The sequence below is a fragment of the Phalangium opilio genome, unplaced genomic scaffold, assembly GCF_054372755.1.
Source record: "Phalangium opilio isolate 3A_F unplaced genomic scaffold, DU_Popi_V2 ptg000487l_1, whole genome shotgun sequence".
In the NCBI taxonomy this organism is placed as follows: Eukaryota; Metazoa; Arthropoda; class Arachnida; order Opiliones; family Phalangiidae; genus Phalangium; species Phalangium opilio.
The window spans coordinates 202,713-219,043 of NW_028324237.1; the positions used below are offsets into that span (position 1 = coordinate 202,713).

At 45.2% G+C, this 16,331-nt stretch overlaps 23 non-coding genes across 23 annotated transcripts; all 23 read right to left on the bottom strand.

Moving 5' to 3' along the window:
• Positions 1-967: 967 nt before the first annotated feature.
• On the bottom strand, positions 968-1,039 carry TRNAP-CGG (transfer RNA proline (anticodon CGG)). Its single transcript has one exon. It is a non-coding gene; the product is annotated as a tRNA-Pro (tRNA).
• A 568-nt stretch (positions 1,040-1,607) lies between these two features.
• TRNAP-CGG (transfer RNA proline (anticodon CGG)) lies at positions 1,608-1,679 on the bottom strand. Its single transcript has one exon. It is a non-coding gene; the product is annotated as a tRNA-Pro (tRNA).
• A 249-nt stretch (positions 1,680-1,928) lies between these two features.
• Positions 1,929-2,000, bottom strand: TRNAP-CGG (transfer RNA proline (anticodon CGG)). The gene has a single exon. It is a non-coding gene; the product is annotated as a tRNA-Pro (tRNA).
• A 1,210-nt stretch (positions 2,001-3,210) lies between these two features.
• TRNAP-CGG (transfer RNA proline (anticodon CGG)) lies at positions 3,211-3,282 on the bottom strand. Its single transcript has one exon. It is a non-coding gene; the product is annotated as a tRNA-Pro (tRNA).
• Positions 3,283-3,850: 568 nt separating this feature from the next.
• Positions 3,851-3,922, bottom strand: TRNAP-CGG (transfer RNA proline (anticodon CGG)). The gene has a single exon. It is a non-coding gene; the product is annotated as a tRNA-Pro (tRNA).
• Positions 3,923-4,171: 249 nt separating this feature from the next.
• Positions 4,172-4,243, bottom strand: TRNAP-CGG (transfer RNA proline (anticodon CGG)). The gene has a single exon. It is a non-coding gene; the product is annotated as a tRNA-Pro (tRNA).
• A 408-nt stretch (positions 4,244-4,651) lies between these two features.
• TRNAP-CGG (transfer RNA proline (anticodon CGG)) lies at positions 4,652-4,723 on the bottom strand. Its single transcript has one exon. It is a non-coding gene; the product is annotated as a tRNA-Pro (tRNA).
• Positions 4,724-5,291: 568 nt separating this feature from the next.
• TRNAP-CGG (transfer RNA proline (anticodon CGG)) lies at positions 5,292-5,363 on the bottom strand. The gene has a single exon. It is a non-coding gene; the product is annotated as a tRNA-Pro (tRNA).
• Positions 5,364-5,612: 249 nt separating this feature from the next.
• TRNAP-CGG (transfer RNA proline (anticodon CGG)) lies at positions 5,613-5,684 on the bottom strand. Its single transcript has one exon. It is a non-coding gene; the product is annotated as a tRNA-Pro (tRNA).
• A 729-nt stretch (positions 5,685-6,413) lies between these two features.
• On the bottom strand, positions 6,414-6,485 carry TRNAP-CGG (transfer RNA proline (anticodon CGG)). The gene has a single exon. It is a non-coding gene; the product is annotated as a tRNA-Pro (tRNA).
• A 568-nt stretch (positions 6,486-7,053) lies between these two features.
• TRNAP-CGG (transfer RNA proline (anticodon CGG)) lies at positions 7,054-7,125 on the bottom strand. Its single transcript has one exon. It is a non-coding gene; the product is annotated as a tRNA-Pro (tRNA).
• A 249-nt stretch (positions 7,126-7,374) lies between these two features.
• Positions 7,375-7,446, bottom strand: TRNAP-CGG (transfer RNA proline (anticodon CGG)). Its single transcript has one exon. It is a non-coding gene; the product is annotated as a tRNA-Pro (tRNA).
• Positions 7,447-8,175: 729 nt separating this feature from the next.
• Positions 8,176-8,247, bottom strand: TRNAP-CGG (transfer RNA proline (anticodon CGG)). The gene has a single exon. It is a non-coding gene; the product is annotated as a tRNA-Pro (tRNA).
• Positions 8,248-8,815: 568 nt separating this feature from the next.
• On the bottom strand, positions 8,816-8,887 carry TRNAP-CGG (transfer RNA proline (anticodon CGG)). The gene has a single exon. It is a non-coding gene; the product is annotated as a tRNA-Pro (tRNA).
• Positions 8,888-9,136: 249 nt separating this feature from the next.
• On the bottom strand, positions 9,137-9,208 carry TRNAP-CGG (transfer RNA proline (anticodon CGG)). Its single transcript has one exon. It is a non-coding gene; the product is annotated as a tRNA-Pro (tRNA).
• Positions 9,209-10,257: 1,049 nt separating this feature from the next.
• On the bottom strand, positions 10,258-10,329 carry TRNAP-CGG (transfer RNA proline (anticodon CGG)). The gene has a single exon. It is a non-coding gene; the product is annotated as a tRNA-Pro (tRNA).
• Positions 10,330-10,897: 568 nt separating this feature from the next.
• Positions 10,898-10,969, bottom strand: TRNAP-CGG (transfer RNA proline (anticodon CGG)). Its single transcript has one exon. It is a non-coding gene; the product is annotated as a tRNA-Pro (tRNA).
• Positions 10,970-11,218: 249 nt separating this feature from the next.
• TRNAP-CGG (transfer RNA proline (anticodon CGG)) lies at positions 11,219-11,290 on the bottom strand. The gene has a single exon. It is a non-coding gene; the product is annotated as a tRNA-Pro (tRNA).
• Positions 11,291-12,980: 1,690 nt separating this feature from the next.
• TRNAP-CGG (transfer RNA proline (anticodon CGG)) lies at positions 12,981-13,052 on the bottom strand. Its single transcript has one exon. It is a non-coding gene; the product is annotated as a tRNA-Pro (tRNA).
• Positions 13,053-13,461: 409 nt separating this feature from the next.
• Positions 13,462-13,533, bottom strand: TRNAP-CGG (transfer RNA proline (anticodon CGG)). Its single transcript has one exon. It is a non-coding gene; the product is annotated as a tRNA-Pro (tRNA).
• Positions 13,534-13,781: 248 nt separating this feature from the next.
• Positions 13,782-13,853, bottom strand: TRNAP-CGG (transfer RNA proline (anticodon CGG)). Its single transcript has one exon. It is a non-coding gene; the product is annotated as a tRNA-Pro (tRNA).
• A 249-nt stretch (positions 13,854-14,102) lies between these two features.
• TRNAP-CGG (transfer RNA proline (anticodon CGG)) lies at positions 14,103-14,174 on the bottom strand. Its single transcript has one exon. It is a non-coding gene; the product is annotated as a tRNA-Pro (tRNA).
• A 2,011-nt stretch (positions 14,175-16,185) lies between these two features.
• Positions 16,186-16,257, bottom strand: TRNAP-CGG (transfer RNA proline (anticodon CGG)). The gene has a single exon. It is a non-coding gene; the product is annotated as a tRNA-Pro (tRNA).
• Positions 16,258-16,331: the final 74 nt, after the last annotated feature.

A 16,331-nucleotide genomic window follows, 5' to 3' on the forward strand; every position in this document is an offset into this window, starting at 1 on the left:
AACTCGGGTCCGTCCGGGATTTGAACCCGGGACCACTCACACCCGAAGCGAGCAACATACCCCAAAACCAACGGATCATGTATGACAGCGAGACATTCTCAACTCGTAGTCCTACAATTTAACTAGTTGCATTTAAATAGTCACCAAAATACTTCTGCAAACCTCGGGTCCGTCCAGGATTTGAACCCGGGACAACTCACACCCGAAGCGAGTATCATACCCCTAGACCAACGGACCTTGTATGACACTGAAACATGCTACACTCGTAGGTCTACAATATAACTAGTTGCATTTAAATAGTCACCAAATTACTTCTGCAAAATCTCGTGTCCGTCTGGGATTTGAACCCGGGACCCCTCACACCCGAAGCGAGTATCATACCCCTAGACCAACGGACCTTGTATGACACTGAAACATGCTACACTCGTAGGTCTACAATATAACTAGTTGCATTTAAATAGTCACCAAATTACTTCTGCAAAATCTCGTGTCCGTCTGGGATTTGAACCCGGGACCCCTCGCACCCTAAGCGAGTATCTTACCCCTAGACCAACGGACGAAATATGACACTGAAACATGCTCAACACGTAAGCCTACAATTTAACTCGTTGCATTTAAATAGTCACCAAATTACTTCTGCAAAACTCGGGTCCGTCCGGGATTAGAACCCGGGACTACTCACACCCGAAGCGAGTATCATACCCCTAAACCAACGGACGAAATATGACATTGAAACATGCTCAACTCGTAGTCCTACTATTTAACTAGTTACATTTAAATAGTCACCAAATTACTTCCGCAAAACTCGGGTCCGTCCGGGATTTGAACCCGGGACCACTCACACCCGAAGCGAGCAACATACCCCAAAACCAACGGATCATGTATGACAGCGAGACATTCTCAACTCGTAGTCCTACAATTTAACTAGTTGCATTTAAATAGTCACCAAAATACTTCTGCAAACCTCGGGTCCGTCCAGGATTTGAACCCGGGACCACTCACACCCGAAGCGAGTATCATACCCCTAGACCAACGGACCATGTATGACACTGAAACATGCTACACTCGTAGGTCTACAATATAACTAGTTGCATTTAAATAGTCACCAAATTACTTCTGCAAAATCTCGTGTCCGTCTGGGATTTGAACCCGGGACCCCTCGCACCCTAAGCGAGTATCTTACCCCTAGACCAACGGACGAAATATGACACTGAAACATGCTCAACTCGTAGGCCTACAATTTAACTCGTTGCATTTAAATAGTCACCAAATTACTTCTGCAAAACTCGGGTCCGTCCGGGATTTGAACCCGGACTACTCACACCCGAAGCGAGTATCATACCCCTAAACCAACGGACGAAATATGACATAGAAACATGCTCAACTCGTAGTCCTACTATTTAACTAGTTACATTTAAATAGTCACCAAATTACTTCCGCAAAACTCGGGTCCGTCCGGGATTTGAACCCGGGACCACTCACACCCGAAGCGAGTAACATACCCCTAAACCACCGGATCATGTATGACAGCGAGACATGCTCAACTCGTAGGCCTACAATTTAATTAGTTGCATTTAAGTAGTCACCAAATTACTTCTGCAAAACTCGGGTCCGTCCGGGATTTGAACCCGGGACCACTCACACCCGAAGCGAGTATCATACCCCTAGACCAACGGACCATATATGACACTGAAACATGCTACACTCGTAGGTCTACAATATAACTAGTTGCATTTAAATAGTCACCAAATTACTTCTGCAAAAACTCGTGTCCGTCTGGGATTTGAACCCGGGACCCCTCGCACCCTAAGCGAGTATCTTACCCCTAGACCAACGGACGAAATATGACACTGAAACATGCTCAACTCGTAGTCCTACTATTTAACTAGTTACATTTAAATAGTCACCAAATTACTTCTGCATAACTCGGGTCCGTCCGGGATTTGAACCCGGGACCACTCACACCCGAAGCGAGTATCATACCCCTAGACCAACGGACCATGTATGACAATGAAACATGCTACACTCGTAGGCCTACAATATAACTCGTTGCATTTAAATAGTCACCAAATTACTTCTGCAAAACTCGGGTCCGTCCGGGATTTGAACCCGGGACTAATCACATCCGAAGCGAGTATCATACCCCTAAACCAACGGACGAAATATGACACTGAAACATGCTCAACTCGTAGTCCTACTATTTAACTAGTTACATTTAAATAGTCACCAAATTACTTCTGCAAAACTCGGATCCGTCCGGGATTTGAACCCGTGACCACTCACACCCGAAGCGAGTAACATACCCCAAAACCAACGGATCATGTATGACAGCGAGACATTCTCAACTCGTAGTCCTACAATTTAACTAGTTGCATTTAAATAGTCACCAAAATACTTCTGCAAACCTCGGGTCCGTCCAGGATTTGAACCCGGGACAACTCACACCCGAAGCGAGTATCATACCCCTAGACCATCGGACCTTGTATGACACTGAAACATGCTACACTCGTAGGTCTACAATATAACTAGTTGCATTTAAATAGTCACCAAATTACTTCTGCAAAATCTCGTGTCCGTCTGGGATTTGAACCCGGGACCCCTCACACCCGAAGCGAGTATCATACCCCTAGACCAACGGATCTTGTATGACACTGAAACATGCTACACTCGTAGGTCTACAATATAACTAGTTGCATTTAAATAGTCACCAAATTACTTCTGCAAAATCTCGTGTCCGTCTGGGATTTGAACCCGGGACCCCTCGCACCCTAAGCGAGTATCTTACCCCTAGACCAACGGACGAAATATGACACTGAAACATGCTCAACTCGTAAGCCTACAATTTAACTCGTTGCATTTAAATAGTCACCAAATTACTTCTGCAAAACTCGGGTCCGTCCGGGATTAGAACCCGGGACTACTCACACCCGAAGCGAGTATCATACCCCTAAACCAACGGACGAAATATGACATTGAAACATGCTCAACTCGTAGTCCTACTATTTAACTAGTTACATTTAAATAGTCACCAAATTACTTCCGCAAAACTCGGGTCCGTCCGGGATTTGAACCCGGGACCACTCACACCCGAAGCGAGCAACATACCCCAAAACCAACGGATCATGTATGACAGCGAGACATTCTCAACTCGTAGTCCTACAATTTAACTAGTTGCATTTAAATAGTCACCAAAATACTTCTGCAAACCTCGGGTCCGTCCAGGATTTGAACCCGGGACCACTCACACCCGAAGCGAGTATCATACCCCTAGACCAACGGACCATGTATGACACTGAAACATGCTACACTCGTAGGTCTACAATATAACTAGTTGCATTTAAATAGTCACCAAATTACTTCCGCAAAATCTCGTGTCCGTCTGGGATTTGAACCCGGGACCCCTCGCACCCTAAGCGAGTATCTTACCCCTAGACCAACGGACGAAATATGACACTGAAACATGCTCAACTCGTAGGCCTACAATTTAACTCGTTGCATTTAAATAGTCACCAAATTACTTCTGCAAAACTCGGGTCCGTCCGGGATTTGAACCCGGACTACTCACACCCGAAGCGAGTATCATACCCCTAAACCAACGGACGAAATATGACATAGAAACATGCTCAACTCGTAGTCCAACTATTTAACTAGTTACATTTAAATAGTCACCAAATTACTTCCGCAAAACTCGGGTCCGTCCGGGATTTGAACCCGGGACCACTCACACCCGAAGCGAGTAACATACCCCAAAACCACCGGGTCATGTATGACAGCGAGACATGCTCAACTCGTAGGCCTACAATTTAATTAGTTGCATTTAAGTAGTCACCAAATTACTTCTGCAAAACTCGGGTCCGTCCGGGATTTGAACCCGGGACCACTCACACCCGAAGCGAGTATCATACCCCTAGACCAACGGACCATATATGACACTGAAACATGCTACACTCGTAGGTCTACAATATAACTAGTTGCATTTAAATAGTCACCAAATTACTTCTGCAAAAACTCGTGTCCGTCTGGGATTTGAACCCGGGACCCCTCGCACCCTAAGCGAGTATCTTACCCCTAGACCAACGGACGAAAAATGACACTGAAACATGCTCAACTCGTAGTCCTACTATTTAACTAGTTACATTTAAATAGTCACCAAATTACTTCTGCAAAACTCGGGTCCGTCCGGGATTTGAACCCGGGACCACTCACACCCGAAGCGAGTATCATACCCCTAGACCAACGGACCATGTATGACAATGAAACATGCTACACTCGTAGGCCTACAATATAACTCGTTGCATTTAAATAGTCACCAAATTACTTCTGCAAAACTCGGGTCCGTCCGGGATTTGAACCCGGGACTAATCACATCCGAAGCGAGTATCATACCCCTAAACCAACGGACGAAATATGACACTGAAACATGCTCAACTCGTAGTCCTACTATTTAACTAGTTACATTTAAATAGTCACCAAATTACTTCTGCAAAACTCGGATCCGTCCGGGATTTGAACCCGTGACCACTCACACCCGAAGCGAGTAACATACCCCAAAACCAACGGATCATGTATGACAGCGAGACATTCTCAACTCGTAGTCCTACAATTTAACTAGTTGCATTTAAATAGTCACCAAAATACTTCTGCAAACCTCGGGTCCGTCCAGGATTTGAACCCGGGACCACTCACACCCGAAGCGAGTATCATACCCCTAGACCAACGGACCATGTATGACACTGAAACATGCTACACTCGTAGGTCTACTATATAACTAGTTGCATTTAAATAGTCACCAAATTACTTCTGCAAAATCTCGTGTCCGTCTGGGATTTGAACCCGGGACCCCTCGCACCCTAAGCGAGTATCTTACCCCTAGACCAACGGACGAAATATGACACTGAAACATGCTCAACTCGTAGGCCTACAATTTAACTCGTTGCATTTAAATAGTCACCAAATTACTTCTGCAAAACTCGGGTCCGTCCGGGATTTGAACCCGGACTACTCACACCCGAAGCGAGTATCATACCCCTAAACCAACGGACGAAATATGACATAGAAACATGCTCAACTCGTAGTCCTACTATTTAACTAGTTACATTTAAATAGTCACCAAATTACTTCCGCAAAACTCGGGTCCGTCCGGGATTTGAACCCGGGACCACTCACACCCGAAGCGAGTAACATACCCCAAAACCACCGGATCATGTATGACAGCGAGACATGCTCAACTCGTAGGCCTACAATTTAATTAGTTGCATTTAAGTAGTCACCAAATTACTTCTGCAAAACTCGGGTCCGTCCGGGATTTGAACCCGGGACCACTCACACCCGAAGCGAGTATCATACCCCTAGACCAACGGACCATATATGACACTGAAACATGCTACACTCGTAGGTCTACAATATAACTAGTTGCATTTAAATAGTCACCAAATTACTTCTGCAAAAACTCGTGTCCGTCTGGGATTTGAACCCGGGACCCCTCGCACCCTAAGCGAGTATCTTACCCCTAGACCAACGGACGAAAAATGACACTGAAACATGCTCAACTCGTAGTCCTACTATTTAACTAGTTACATTTAAATAGTCACCAAATTACTTCTGCAAAACTCGGGTCCGTCCGGGATTTGAACCCGGGACCACTCACACCCGAAGCGAGTATCATACCCCTAGACCAACGGACCATGTATGACAATGAAACATGCTACACTCGTAGTCCTACTATTTAACTAGTTACATTTAAATAGTTACCAAATTACTTCTGCAAAACTCGGATCCGTCCGGGATTTGAACCCGTGACCACTCACACCCGAAGCGAGTAACATACCCCAAAACCAACGGATCATGTATGACAGCGAGACATTCTCAACTCGTAGGTCTACAATATAACTAGTTGCATTTAAATAGTCACCAAATTACTTCTGCAAAAACTCGTGTCCGTCTGGGATTTGAACCCGGGACCCCTCGCACCCTAAGCGAGTATCTTACCCCTAGACCAACGGACGAAAAATGACACTGAAACATGCTCAACTCGTAGTCCTACTATTTAACTAGTTACATTTAAATAGTCACCAAATTACTTCTGCAAAACTCGGGTCCGTCCGGGATTTGAACCCGGGACTAATCACATCCGAAGCGAGTATCATACCCCTAAACCAACGGACGAAATATGACACTGAAACATGCTCAACTCGTAGTCCTACTATTTAACTAGTTACATTTAAATAGTTACCAAATTACTTCTGCAAAACTCGGATCCGTCCGGGATTTGAACCCGTGACCACTCACACCCGAAGCGAGTAACATACCCCAAAACCAACGGATCATGTATGACAGCGAGACATTCTCAACTCGTAGTCCTACAATTTAACTAGTTGCATTTAAATAGTCACCAAAATACTTCTGCAAACCTCGGGTCCGTCCAGGATTTGAACCCGGGACCACTCACACCCGAAGCGAGTATCATACCCCTAGACCAACGGACCATGTATGACACTGAAACATGCTACACTCGTAGGTCTACTATATAACTAGTTGCATTTAAATAGTCACCAAATTACTTCTGCAAAATCTCGTGTCCGTCTGGGATTTGAACCCGGGACCCCTCGCACCCTAAGCGAGTATCTTACCCCTAGACCAACGGACGAAATATGACACTGAAACATGCTCAACTCGTAGGCCTACAATTTAACTCGTTGCATTTAAATAGTCACCAAATTACTTCTGCAAAACTCGGGTCCGTCCGGGATTTGAACCCGGACTACTCACACCCGAAGCGAGTATCATACCCCTAAACCAACGGACGAAATATGACATAGAAACATGCTCAACTCGTAGTCCTACTATTTAACTAGTTACATTTAAATAGTCACCAAATTACTTCCGCAAAACTCGGGTCCGTCCGGGATTTGAACCCGGGACCACTCACACCCGAAGCGAGTAACATACCCCAAAACCACCGGATCATGTATGACAGCGAGACATGCTCAACTCGTAGGCCTACAATTTAATTAGTTGCATTTAAGTAGTCACCAAATTACTTCTGCAAAACTCGGGTCCGTCCGGGATTTGAACCCGGGACCACTCACACCCGAAGCGAGTATCATACCCCTAGACCAACGGACCATATATGACACTGAAACATGCTACACTCGTAGGTCTACAATATAACTAGTTGCATTTAAATAGTCACCAAATTACTTCTGCAAAAACTCGTGTCCGTCTGGGATTTGAACCCGGGACCCCTCGCACCCTAAGCGAGTATCTTACCCCTAGACCAACGGACGAAAAATGACACTGAAACATGCTCAACTCGTAGTCCTACTATTTAACTAGTTACATTTAAATAGTCACCAAATTACTTCTGCAAAACTCGGGTCCGTCCGGGATTTGAACCCGGGACCACTCACACCCGAAGCGAGTATCATACCCCTAGACCAACGGACCATGTATGACAATGAAACATGCTACACTCGTAGTCCTACTATTTAACTAGTTACATTTAAATAGTTACCAAATTACTTCTGCAAAACTCGGATCCGTCCGGGATTTGAACCCGTGACCACTCACACCCGAAGCGAGTAACATACCCCAAAACCAACGGATTATGTATGACAGCGAGACATTCTCAACTCGTAGGTCTACAATATAACTAGTTGCATTTAAATAGTCACCAAATTACTTCTGCAAAAACTCGTGTCCGTCTGGGATTTGAACCCGGGACCCCTCGCACCCTAAGCGAGTATCTTACCCCTAGACCAACGGACGAAAAATGACACTGAAACATGCTCAACTCGTAGTCCTACTATTTAACTAGTTACATTTAAATAGTCACCAAATTACTTCTGCAAAACTCGGGTCCGTCCGGGATTTGAACCCGGGACTAATCACATCCGAAGCGAGTATCATACCCCTAAACCAACGGACGAAATATGACACTGAAACATGCTCAACTCGTAGTCCTACTATTTAACTAGTTACATTTAAATAGTTACCAAATTACTTCTGCAAAACTCGGATCCGTCCGGGATTTGAACCCGTGACCACTCACACCCGAAGCGAGTAACATACCCCAAAACCAACGGATCATGTATGACAGCGAGACATTCTCAACTCGTAGTCCTACAATTTAACTAGTTGCATTTAAATAGTCACCAAAATACTTCTGCAAACCTCGGGTCCGTCCAGGATTTGAACCCGGGACCACTCACACCCGAAGCGAGTATCATACCCCTAGACCAACGGACCATGTATGACACTGAAACATGCTACACTCGTAGGTCTACTATATAACTAGTTGCATTTAAATAGTCACCAAATTACTTCTGCAAAATCTCGTGTCCGTCTGGGATTTGAACCCGGGACCCCTCGCACCCTAAGCGAGTATCTTACCCCTAGACCAACGGACGAAATATGACACTGAAACATGCTCAACTCGTAGGCCTACAATTTAACTCGTTGCATTTAAATAGTCACCAAATTACTTCTGCAAAACTCGGGTCCGTCCGGGATTTGAACCCGGACTACTCACACCCGAAGCGAGTATCATACCCCTAAACCAACGGACGAAATATGACATAGAAACATGCTCAACTCGTAGTCCTACTATTTAACTAGTTACATTTAAATAGTCACCAAATTACTTCCGCAAAACTCGGGTCCGTCCGGGATTTGAACCCGGGACCACTCACACCCGAAGCGAGTAACATACCCCAAAACCACCGGATCATGTATGACAGCGAGACATGCTCAACTCGTAGGCCTACAATTTAATTAGTTGCATTTAAGTAGTCACCAAATTACTTCTGCAAAACTCGGGTCCGTCCGGGATTTGAACCCGGGACCACTCACACCCGAAGCGAGTATCATACCCCTAGACCAACGGACCATATATGACACTGAAACATGCTACACTCGTAGGTCTACAATATAACTAGTTGCATTTAAATAGTCACCAAATTACTTCTGCAAAAACTCGTGTCCGTCTGGGATTTGAACCCGGGACCCCTCGCACCCTAAGCGAGTATCTTACCCCTAGACCAACGGACGAAATATGACACTGAAACATGCTCAACTCGTAGTCCTACTATTTAACTAGTTACATTTAAATAGTCACCAAATTACTTCTGCATAACTCGGGTCCGTCCGGGATTTGAACCCGGGACCACTCACACCCGAAGCGAGTATCATACCCCTAGACCAACGGACCATGTATGACAATGAAACATGCTACACTCGTAGGCCTACAATATAACTCGTTGCATTTAAATAGTCACCAAATTACTTCTGCAAAACTCGGGTCCGTCCGGGATTTGAACCCGGGACTAATCACATCCGAAGCGAGTATCATACCCCTAAACCAACGGACGAAATATGACACTGAAACATGCTCAACTCGTAGTCCTACTATTTAACTAGTTACATTTAAATAGTCACCAAATTACTTCTGCAAAACTCGGATCCGTCCGGGATTTGAACCCGTGACCACTCACACCCGAAGCGAGTAACATACCCCAAAACCAACGGATCATGTATGACAGCGAGACATTCTCAACTCGTAGTCCTACAATTTAACTAGTTGCATTTAAATAGTCACCAAAATACTTCTGCAAACCTCGGGTCCGTCCAGGATTTGAACCCGGGACAACTCACACCCGAAGCGAGTATCATACCCCTAGACCAACGGACCTTGTATGACACTGAAACATGCTACACTCGTAGGTCTACAATATAACTAGTTGCATTTAAATAGTCACCAAATTACTTCTGCAAAATCTCGTGTCCGTCTGGGATTTGAACCCGGGACCCCTCGCACCCTAAGCGAGTATCTTACCCCTAGACCAACGGACGAAATATGACACTGAAACATGCTCAACTCGTAAGCCTACAATTTAACTCGTTGCATTTAAATAGTCACCAAATTACTTCTGCAAAACTCGGGTCCGTCCGGGATTAGAACCCGGGACTACTCACACCCGAAGCGAGTATCATACCCCTAAACCAACGGACGAAATATGACATTGAAACATGCTCAACTCGTAGTCCTACTATTTAACTAGTTACATTTAAATAGTCACCAAATTACTTCCGCAAAACTCGGGTCCGTCCGGGATTTGAACCCGGAACCACTCACACCCGAAGCGAGCAACATACCCCAAAACCAACGGATCATGTATGACAGCGAGACATTCTCAACTCGTAGTCCTACAATTTAACTAGTTGCATTTAAATAGTCACCAAAATACTTCTGCAAACCTCGGGTCCGTCCAGGATTTGAACCCGGGACCACTCACACCCGAAGCGAGTATCATACCCCTAGACCAACGGACCATGTATGACACTGAAACATGCTACACTCGTAGGTCTACAATATAACTAGTTGCATTTAAATAGTCACCAAATTACTTCTGCAAAATCTCGTGTCCGTCTGGGATTTGAACCCGGGACCCCTCGCACCCTAAGCGAGTATCTTACCCCTAGACCAACGGACGAAATATGACACTGAAACATGCTCAACTCGTAGGCCTACAATTTAACTCGTTGCATTTAAATAGTCACCAAATTACTTCTGCAAAACTCGGGTCCGTCCGGGATTTGAACCCGGACTACTCACACCCGAAGCGAGTATCATACCCCTAAACCAACGGACGAAATATGACATAGAAACATGCTCAACTCGTAGTCCTACTATTTAACTAGTTACATTTAAATAGTCACCAAATTACTTCCGCAAAACTCGGGTCCGTCCGGGATTTGAACCCGGGACCACTCACACCCGAAGCGAGTAACATACCCCAAAACCACCGGATCATGTATGACAGCGAGACATGCTCAACTCGTAGGCCTACAATTTAATTAGTTGCATTTAAGTAATCACCAAATTACTTCTGCAAAACTCGGGTCCGTCCGGGATTTGAACCCGGGACCACTCACACCCGAAGCGAGTATCATACCCCAAGACCAACGGACCATATATGACACTGAAACATGCTACACTCGTAGGTCTACAATATAACTAGTTGCATTTAAATAGTCACCAAATTACTTCTGCAAAAACTCGTGTCCGTCTGGGATTTGAACCCGGGACCCCTCGCACCCTAAGCGAGTATCTTACCCCTAGACCAACGGACGAAATATGACACTGAAACATGCTCAACTCGTAGTCCTACAATTTAACTAGTTACATTTAAATAGTCACCAAATTACTTCTGCATAACTCGGGTCCGTCCGGGATTTGAACCCGGGACCACTAACACCCGAAGCGAGTATCATACCCCTAGACCAACGGACCATGTATGACAATGAAACATGCTACACTCGTAGGCCTACAATATAACTCGTTGCATTTAAATAGTCACCAAATTACTTCTGCAAAACTCGGGTCCGTCCGGGATTTGAACCCGGGACTAATCACATCCGAAGCGAGTATCATACCCCTAAACCAACGGACGAAATATGACACTGAAACATGCTCAACTCGTAGTCCTACTATTTAACTAGTTACATTTAAATAGTCACCAAATTACTTCCGCAAAACTCGGGTCCGTCCGGGATTTGAACCCGGGACCACTCACACCCGAAGCGAGTAACATACCCCAAAACCACCGGATCATGTATGACAGCGAGACATGCTCAACTCGTAGGCCTACAATTTAATTAGTTGCATTTAAGTATTCACCAAATTACTTCTGCAAAATCTCGTGTCCGTCTGGGATTTGAACCCGGGACCCCTCGCACCCTAAGCGAGTATCTTACCCCTAGACCAACGGACGAAATATGACACTGAAACATGCTCAACTCGTAGGCCTACAATTTAACTCGTTGCATTTAAATAGTCACCAAATTACTTCTGCAAAACTCGGGTCCGTCCGGGATTAGAACCCGGGACTACTCACACCCGAAGCGAGTATCATACCCCTAAACCAACGGACGAAATATGACATTGAAACATGCTCAACTCGTAGTCCTACTATTTAACTAGTTACATTTAAATAGTCACCAAATTACTTCCGCAAAACTCGGGTCCGTCCGGGATTTGAACCCGGGACCACTCACACCCGAAGCGAGCAACATACCCCAAAACCAACGGATCATGTATGACAGCGAGACATTCTCAACTCGTAGTCCTACAATTTAACTAGTTGCATTTAAATAGTCACCAAAATACTTCTGCAAACCTCGGGTCCGTCCGGGATTTGAACCCGGGACCACTCACACCCGAAGCGAGCAACATACCCCAAAACCAACGGATCATGTATGACAGCGAGACATTCTCAACTCGTAGTCCTACAATTTAACTAGTTGCATTTAAATAGTCACCAAAATACTTCTGCAAACCTCGGGTCCGTCCAGGATTTGAACCCGGGACCACTCACACCCGAAGCGAGTATCATACACCTAGACCAACGGACCATGTATGACACTGAAACATGCTACACTCGTAGGTCTACAATATAACTAGTTGCATTTAAATAGTCACCAAATTACTTCTGCAAAGTCTCGTGTCCGTCTGGGATTTGAACCCGGGACCCCTCGCACCCTAAGCGAGTATCTTACCCCTAGACCAACGGACGAAATATGACACTGAAACATGCTCAACTCGTAGTCCTACTATTCAACTAGTTACATTTAAATAGTCACCAAATTACTTCTGCAAAACTCGGGTCCGTCCGGGATTTGAACCCGGGACCACTCACACCCGAAGCGAGCAACATACCCCAAAACCAACGGATCATGTATGACAGCGAGACATTCTCAACTCGTAGTCCTACAATTTAACTAGTTGCATTTAAATAGTCACCAAAATACTTCTGCAAACCTCGGGTCCGTCCGGGATTTGAACCCGGGACCACTCACACCCGAAGCGAGCAACATACCCCAAAACCAACGGATCATGTATGACAGCGAGACATTCTCAACTCGTAGTCCTACAATTTAACTAGTTGCATTTAAATAGTCACCAAAATACTTCTGCAAACCTCGGGTCCGTCCAGGATTTGAACCCGGGACCACTCACACCCGAAGCGAGTATCATACCCCTAGACCAACGGACCATGTATGACACTGAAACATGCTACACTCGTAGGTCTACAATATAACTAGTTGCATTTAAATAGTCACCAAATTACTTCTGCAAAATCTCGTGTCCGTCTGGGATTTGAACCCGGGACCCCTCGCACCCTAAGCGAGTATCTTACCCCTAGACCAACGGACGAAATATGACACTGAAACATGCTCAACTCGTAGTCCTACTATTTAACTAGTTACATTTAAATAGTCACCAAATTACTTCTGCAAAAATCGGATCCGTCCGGGATTTGAACCCGTGACCACTCACACCCGAAGCGAGAAACATACCCCAAAACCAACGGATCATGTATGACAGCGAGACATTCTCAACTCGTAGTCCTACAATATAACTCGTTGCATTTAAATAGTCACCAAATTACTTCTGCAAAACTCGGGTCCGTCCGAGATTTGAACCCGGGACCACTCACACCCGAAGCGAGTATCATACCCCTAGACCAACGGACCATGTATGACACTGAAACATGCTACAATCGTAGGTCTACAATATAACTAGTTGCATTTAAATAGTCACCAAAATACTTCTGCAAACCTCGGGTCCGTCCGGGATTTGAACCCGGGACCACTCACACCCGAAGCGAGCAACATACCCCAAAACCAACGGATCATGTATGACAGCGAGACATTCTCAACTCGTAGTCCTACAATTTAACTAGTTGCATTTAAATAGTCACCAAAATACTTCTGCAAACCTCGGGTCCGTCCAGGATTTGAACCCGGGACCACTCACACCCGAAGCGAGTATCATACCCCTAGACCAACGGACCATGTATGACACTGAAACATGCTACACTCGTAGGTCTACAATATAACTAGTTGCATTTAAATAGTCACCAAATTACTTCTGCAAAAACTCGTGTCCGTCTGGGATTTGAACCCGGGACCCCTCGCACCCTAAGCGAGTATCTTACCCCTAGACCAACGGACGAAATATGACACTGAAACATGCTCAACTCGTAGTCCTACTATTTAACTAGTTACATTTAAATAGTCACCAAATTACTTCTGCATAACTCGGGTCCGTCCGGGATTTGAACCCGGGACCACTCACACCCGAAGCGAGTATCATACCCCTAGACCAACGGACCATGTATGACAATGAAACATGCTACACTCGTAGGCCTACAATATAACTCGTTGCATTTAAATAGTCACCAAATTACTTCAGCAAAACTCGGGTCCGTCCGGGATTTGAACCCGGGACTAATCACATCCGAAGCGAGTATCATACCCCTAAACCAACGGACGAAATATGACACTGAAACATGCTCAACTCGTAGTCCTACTATTTAACTAGTTACATTTAAATAGTCACCAAATTACTTCTGCAAAACTCGGATCCGTCCGGGATTTGAACCCGTGACCACTCACACCCGAAGCGAGTAACATACCCCAAAACCAACGAATCATGTATGACAGCGAGACATTCTCAACTCGTAGTCCTACAATTTAACTAGTTGCATTTAAATAGTCACCAAAATACTTCTGCAAACCTCGGGTCCGTCCAGGATTTGAACCCGGCACAACTCACACCCGAAGCGAGTATCATACCCCTAGACCAACGGACCTTGTATGACACTGAAACATGCTACACTCGTAGGTCTACAATATAACTAGTTGCATTTAAATAGTCACCAAATTACTTCTGCAAAATCTCGTGTCCGTCTGGGATTTGAACCCGGGACCCCTCGCACCCTAAGCGAGTATCTTACCCCTAGACAAACGGACGAAATATGACACTGAAACATGCTCAACTCGTAGGCCTACAATTTAACTCGTTGCATTTAAATAGTCACCAAATTACTTCTGCAAAACTCGGGTCCGTCCGGGATTTGAACCCGGGACTACTCAAACCCGAAGCGAGTATCATACCCCTAGACCAACGGACCATGTATGACACTGAAACATGCTACACTCGTAGGTCTACAATATAACTAGTTGCATTTAAATAGTCACCAAATTACTTCAGCAAAATCTCGTGTCCGTCTGGGATTTGAACCCGGGACCCCTCGCACCCTAAGCGAGTATCTTACCCCTAGACCAACGGACGAAATATGACACTGAAACATGCTCAACTCGTAGGCCTACAATTTAACTCGTTGCATTTAAATAGTCACCAAATTACTTCTGCAAACCTCGGGTCCGTCCAGGATTTGAACCCGGGACCACTCACACCCGAAGCGAGTATCATACCCCTAGACCATCGGACCATGTATGACAATGAAACATGCTACACTCGTAGGCCTACAATATAACTCGTTGCATTTAAATAGTCACCAAATTACTTCTGCAAAACTCGGGTCCGTCCGGGATTTGAACCCGGGACTAATCACATCCGAAGCGAGTATCATACCCCTAAACCAACGGACGAAATATGACACTGAAACATGCTCAACTCGTAGGCCTACAATTTAACTCGTTGCATTTAAATAGTCACCAAATTACTTCTGCAAAACTCGGGTCCGTCCGGGATTTGAACCCGGGACTACTCAAACCCGAAGCGAGTATCATACCCCTAGACCAACGGACCATGTATGACACTGAAACATGCTACACTCGTAGGTCTACAATATAACTAGTTGCATTTAAATAGTCACCAAATTACTTCAGCAAAATCTCGTGTCCGTCTGGGATTTGAACCCGGGACCCCTCGCACCCTAAGCGAGTATCTTACCCCTAGACCAACGGACGAAATATGACACTGAAACATGCTCAACTCGTAGGCCTACAATTTAACTCGTTGCATTTAAATAGTCACCAAATTACTTCTGCAAAACTCGGGTCCGTCCGGGATTTGAACCCGGGACTACTCACACCCGAAGCGAGTATCATACCCCTAAACCAACGGACGAAATATGACACTGAAACATGCTCAACTCGTAGTCCTACTATTTAACTAGTTACATTTAAATAGTCACCAAATTACTTCTGCAAAACTCGGATCCGTCCGGGATTTGAACCCGTGACCACTCACACCCGAAGCGAGAAACATACCCCAAAACCAACGGATCATGTATGACAGCGAGACATTCTCAACTCGTAGTCCTACAATATAACTCGTTGCATTTAAATAGTCACCAAATTACTTCTGCAAAACTCGGGTCCGTCCGAGATTTGAACCCGGGACCACTCACACCCGAAGCGAGTATCATACCCCTAGACCAACGGACCATGTATGACACTGAAACATGCTACAATCGTAGGTCTACAATATAACTAGTTGCATTTAAATAGTCACCAAAATA